This window comes from Corylus avellana, chromosome ca3 (assembly GCF_901000735.1).
Source record: "Corylus avellana chromosome ca3, CavTom2PMs-1.0".
Classification (NCBI taxonomy): domain Eukaryota; kingdom Viridiplantae; phylum Streptophyta; class Magnoliopsida; order Fagales; family Betulaceae; genus Corylus; species Corylus avellana.
Window position 1 is genome coordinate 15,275,160 of NC_081543.1, and position 6,537 is coordinate 15,281,696.

At 33.7% G+C, this 6,537-nt stretch overlaps 1 long non-coding RNA gene across 1 annotated transcript; it reads right to left on the reverse strand.

Annotated features, from left to right (window-relative positions):
* Window positions 1-4,472: 4,472 nt before the first annotated feature.
* Window positions 4,473-6,222, reverse strand: LOC132173624 (uncharacterized). The gene is made up of 3 exons (XR_009439327.1): window positions 6,107-6,222; window positions 4,771-4,842; window positions 4,473-4,639 (listed from the first exon to the last, which is right to left on the reverse strand). It is a non-coding gene; the product is annotated as an uncharacterized LOC132173624 (long non-coding RNA).
* Window positions 6,223-6,537: the final 315 nt, after the last annotated feature.

Consider the following 6,537-nt stretch of genomic DNA (forward strand, 5'->3'; position numbering starts at 1 on the left):
TGAATAAGGGTCAAATTGGCTTGTCATTGACTCTCCACCTCAATCCCTGCTTCCCCAAACACTTTTTATATATATATATATATATATATATATTTTATTTTATTTTATTTTATCACCATGAACTCTTTCGGTTGCAAGCAACTTTGGAATTCCAGTACATCAAGTTTGAACCTGTTCACCCGCCGATGGGCATGAGCTTGCGCAAGGTGCTGACATCCGTGCGTTCGGCACTCCGCAAACGGGTTTCTAGATCCATTCCCATTGTGACCACCCATGTTGGATATTTGGGTAGTGAGGTCTTTAATTTGATTCCTCATAGCCACGAATTGATCCTCCACATGTTGCCAACGTTTAGCGACTGATTTGCCTTCTGCCTCCGCGAATCACGGTCTTGTGCTGCCTCCGTGCGCACGTACACTTCGTTTATGTCTGCCAGACGACCGCTCCTCACCATTTATGAAAAGTAACTTGAGTTCTGATACCAACTAATGCAACGTGACTTAGTGGACTGCAGCGAAAAACATCAATAAAGAACGGGATAAATAATTATAGATCGTGAGTCTATCAAAGATCTAAGAATTATTCTCAAAACTATAGAGTCTATCTATCGTTTGAAGGAAAATATGAAGAAAGCTCAACTCTAAGGCTTCTTATTCATCAAAATTGATTCATAAACAATAACTGCCTTTCTGGAGGCTATAAGTATGTATTTATAGACCCCCCAAAACCCTAAACCTAATAAAATATGGAATAAAGACTCCCAAAACCTTAAACCTAAAATAAAAGGAATTAAAGTCGGTTTAAGCCAAAGCACGGCTATGCGTTCGAACAGTACAAACCACCGTTCGAACGGGAACTGAACTGAAAACTGAAAAACTGCTGAAATTAACATAGGCGTTCGAACGGAGCTCACTGACCTTCCTCTGATCAGCTATGCGTTTGAACGGTCTTCCGCTGTGCTATGAGATTGTGAGCGTCACCATCTTTCGGGTGTTCACACATCCTCAAACGCTCTTCCTCATGAACTCCTAAGCACTATGATCTACATCAGCCTCTTTCAATAAAGATACATATTAAATGTTATACGCCCATACAAAATTATTGAATATGGTGACACAATCACACACAAAACATTGCATGAATGTATAAAATAAATTAAAAAATTACATCATAAGACTCTTAATTTTAGTTTAATCGGTATAAATTAAAACATGTTAAAATCTTAGCTCCCACTCACCATAGGTATAGTTAAAAAAAAAAAAAAAATTATCAAAGCATTAGCAGGAATTTCTTATATTGTTGGTGTGATATCTATTATATTTCAATAAAAATAAATCTCACATTATTATGAAAATTTTTTTAAAAATGCGTAACAAAATAAAAAAATAATTTTCTTTTTATCAAAACAAACTAAAAAAAAACCCACTCAAAATTTTAGGCAATTAAATAAATCCTCTCACGTGAGCTGAGGTTCAATCCTTAATTATCTATTTAGTGTTTCAAAAGTGGTTATATTCCTTTTTGCACAAAAATCAAATAAATTTTTGTCTCGTTTTACTTTCAAAAGAAAGAAAAAAAAAAAAAAAAACACTTCCAAAAACTGCCTTAAAATTCGTGTAAATTACACAAATGAAAAAAAAAAAACATCCAACAAAACTTTCAAATGAATTAAAACATAAGACCCTAACTTTCATTTTAATCCATATAAAGTAAAACATGTTAAAAGTTTTTTTTTTTCTCATAGGTATAGTTTAAGATGAAAAAAATAAGGAAAAAAAAAAATAGCAAGAAGAAAACTGTGATTCTTACTAACAAAGTATTAATAGAAAATTAGAAGGAACATCTAATATTGTTGGTGTGATACTATTATATTTCAATACAATTAAAACCTATACAATTTTAAACAACCAAAAACAATTTTTTTTTTTTAATTGAAAAAAAAAATACTTCACTCAACATTTAATGCAATCTAATAAATCCTCTCACTAAAAATGAGGTGGCTTTTAAAATCATTATTTGATCAAAATTCAATAATAATCAATCACAATTGCAATAGTAATTTTAAAAGGCACATCATTTTTGGAGTGACACAAAAAAGACTTCTAACATTACTCGTTTATATCGCACAACAATCATATATAATATTTTTTGTTTATTTCGTAATTAGGTTGATATCAAATATTATCTATTTAATGGTTGACTGTAATCAAATCAAGGTAATTTAATTACCATATTTGTATTTACTAATTACCCTATAAATAGTAAGCTTTGTATAGTAGACAAATCAAGTTAATGCGCACAATGTAGCCCTAAGGGGTATTTAAATTTTTTTGTGTTATTTTCTATATTGTTTCCGCTATTATTTCCACATCATCATTATTTCAACACAACCCAATCAGTTCAACTGCACTGCCCAGTTCAACGCTAGCAGTAGTGAAGTTGATCCATATGAATTGAGATCCCCTACAATTGGGGAGAAATTGGAGATTCTCTAATTGTTAATCGTGGCTCTTCATTTTAAATTCATCGGTCTATAAAATGTCAGCTGCTTTTGTATAACCGATGCATTAAATGTTGGCTTTTGTTTTACCGAGATTTAAATGATTTTATAGATCATTGAATTTAAAATAAAAGGCCACGATTAACAATTACAGAATCTCCATTTAATTGCTTTCTCTCTACATTTATCTTCTCGTATCGTACCGGCCACTAAAAGGAGAACTCGCATTTGATTGCCTATAAAATTAAAGGAGCCAGATACCCTGTTGCTTACTATTTTGCATGAGAAGCGAGGAAGAAGATGAAGTCGTGTGAGCTATTCCAGTGAGAATGATATTTTATTTCTTTTGTCAAAGACTCTAAGTCAAGTGTACATAGGGAAAGGCCGAAAGGGCAATTTGGTGCATGTGCTGTATTTATTTATTTTATTTTATTATTTTTTGAGTGAGATTGCTGTATATTTGTATTTGTAAGCTTTAATGAATGTTTCTTGGGTTATATATATATATATATATATATATATATATATACACTTTTTCTACTTATCTCTGATGCAAAATGGACACTCCTCAATCCATATAGTATCATTGACCTGTTGAAGGGCCATTTTTGGTAGTCCATGCGCCACCCAATTCGCCTTAGAATACACTTGGTTTACTTGCCACCTGAAAAAATCATTTAAGCACAGTTTTACATCATCAATCAATTGACCAAACATGCTAGAGTTCCAACCCTTATCTTGGATGGCATCCATGATTTGCTTGGCATCCCCTTCAATAATAATGTGTTGCACTCCTTTCTCTTGGCCAAAAACTGCCCCATAGAAGGCAGCCATGGCCTCTGCTGCTAATGACTCCCATGAACCCATTCTCCTGATGCATTTCGTAGCTAAGAACTTCCCTTCATGATCGCGCATAATAATACCGAAGCCCATTATCCCAGCTTTTTTGTCTAAAGCTGCATCCACACACCACAAAAAAAACAAGGTTTAGTGACATGGATATTTGGGGCATTTTTGGCTAAAAAAACGTCCCTATTGATTTCGCAACGCTTGATTAGGGACACTTGGGACATGTCGGTTTTTATGGCGACTAGAATTTAAGATTGAGACCTTTTTTTACGAAAAAACGCCTCGAAAATGGGACGTTTGGAACAAAGCGCCCCCCTTTTTAAAAGGGGGCGCTTAGTTGTGAAAAACACCCCCTTTTTTAAATGGGGGCGCTTCCTAGGTAAGCGCCCCCTTTTTTAAATGGGGCTACTTCCTAGGCAAGCGCCGCCATTTAAAAAAGGGGGCGCTTCCTAATCAAGCGCCCCATTTTTAGAATAAGGGCGCTTCCTAGGCAAGCACCCCATTTTTTAAAAAGGGTCGCTTGCCTAGGAAGCGACCCCTTTTTAAATGGGGGCGCTTGCCTAAAAAAGGGGGCGTTTACCTAAGAAGCACCCTCATTTTAAAAATGGGGCGCTCAGGTGGGCAAGCGCCCCCTTTCATAAATGGGGGCGCTTGCCTAAAAAAGGGGGCGCTTACCTAGGAAGCGCCCTCATTCTAAAAAGGGGGCGCTCAGGTGGGCAAGCGTCCCCTTTCATAAATGGGGGCGCTTGCGTGTAAAGGGCCCCTATTTCTATATGAAAGCACTTCTACGCTGCGAAACGCCTCCAATAATTAATATTTAGAGAAAATATTTTTCCCATGCAATCCATATATATTTTTTATTTTCTTCTGATATACAATATGCAATACAATATTGTATTGCGTATTTTCTCCATAAATATTGGATTAATCCATAAATATTTTCTCCATTCATCAATCTCATACAATCTTATACATATATATCTCACAAAACATATCTAATTCATATATACAATCTCATATCTCATAAGACAATTAAATCCAAAATGATGATATCATAAACACAAAGTGTACGTACCACATCTTAAAGAGTTAACAAAAATTATACCATACATATGAAATAAAATATCCAAAACGATATCATAAACACAAAGTGTACCACCTCTTAAAAGAGTTCACAAAAATTGTTTATTACATATGAAATAAAATATATCAACGAGTTCGCTTAGCATTTGGCGTCAAATACGTACTCAACCTAACAGGTCAAGTATACGTACGTCACTTAACGATTACCTGCAAATGATAAAACCAAAAAAAAAAAAAAATATTAAATTACAAACCTATATCTAACTATTTTGAAAGTTCAAACCTATATATAATTAGATTATATTACAATTGACTAAGATATGAAGATCTACACATACTTTGTGATGATCCACAATGGTCGCCTTCTGCATCAGCTGCATCCTCATCTTCATTTGTTAATTCATTCTCACCTATATATAAATAGATGCAAATGTATATTATGCAATCATATATATGTTCTTAAGTCAACAGTAATGAATTGTGTTTGAGCAGCTAGTTCCCCTATAAAAGGATAAAAGATAAAAGAAGAACAGCATAAAATAATTTTTATTGTGTTTAAATTATATAAGCCAACATTAAAGGATAAAAGATAAAGGATGAAAGATAAGCCAACATTAGAATTTCAAATTTTATGTTGTTCTTCATTTATCTTTTATCATTTATACAGCAATAAAATAATTTTTATTGTGTTTAAGTTATATAAGCCAACATTAAAGGATAAAAGATAAAGGATGAAAGATAAGCCAACATTAGAATTTCAAATTTTATGTTGTTCTTCATTTATCTTTTATCATTTATACAGCAATAAAATAATTTTTATTGTGTTTAAGTTATATAAGCCAACATTAAAGGATAAAAGATAAGCCAACATTAGAATTTCAAATTTTATGTTGTTCTTCCTTTCTCTTTTATCATTTATTGTGTTTAAGTTATTTTTATATAACTTAATGTTTGAGCAGCTAATTCTCCTATATAACTAAAAATAATTTTGATGCGTCTGCTATCCAGGCGCCCTTAATTAAGTGCGCCTGGATAGCAAGCGCCATTAATTAGGGGCGCCTGCCAGCTAGGCGCCCTTAATTAACGATGCCTGGCTGGCAAGCGCTCCCCTAATTAAGGTATATTCCGGACTCCATAAGATCATCATGTTTCTTCCACAATGGTATATATACAACTTTTCCAAAGAACTTACATAAGGCAATTAAAATTCAAAAAATGGCACCAATCTCGACGAGTAATTTTGGATAGTAAAGTGGACTATTCTGGCACTACCAATGAAGAGGAAAAACAAAGGAACATGATAATAAAGGATAAGGAAAAACAATAAATTTTTTTAAAAAAAAAAAAAGAAAAGAGGTATTCCGATCCACTTAATTCTGCAATAATAATTCAATACTAAATGTTAATATGAACGAACTGCACAGTGAAATCAAAACTGAATTAAATTTGAAAGAACACTCCAGGACAACCACGGAGATTCTTCAAAATTGTGATTGTTGCATTCAACAAACCAACTACACCCTAAAAGTAGAGAAAACTTTGTTGAATTTAAAATTCCTAATTCTCATAAAAATCATAATACATAAAAAATCTGACTATTAGAATCCCAAATCGACAACTTAAAGAGACAGCAGATACAAAGAAAAATAGAGACAGAGACAGAGACAGACTCACTAGTACAAGAACATAGAGAGAGGCAGGCCGGTTTCGACTGGAGAAGATGGCCGGTGGGTTGGCCAAACGTGTGGGTCACTGGGCGCCGAAGAGAGAGATAGGAAAATCGAGATTGAGAGAGGGGCGACTAGCGCCGTAGAGAGAGATATGGATCAATATATATTGAGGGAGAGGGGAGAGGCTAGGGATCTAATATATATATATATATATATCCTGATGCAGAGAGGGGGGACAGGCAGGCCACGCGGGGAGAGGTTAGGGAAAATATATATTGAGGGAGAAATTAAGTCTTAGAGCGGGAGCTGAGGAATCAAAAAGAAAATTAAGTTCCCGCTCGCAAAAACAAAAAATATAAATATATTAAAATTAAAAAACACTTATAAATTTATTTATAAAAATAAAAAGTAAATACTAAAAATTAAAAAACATTT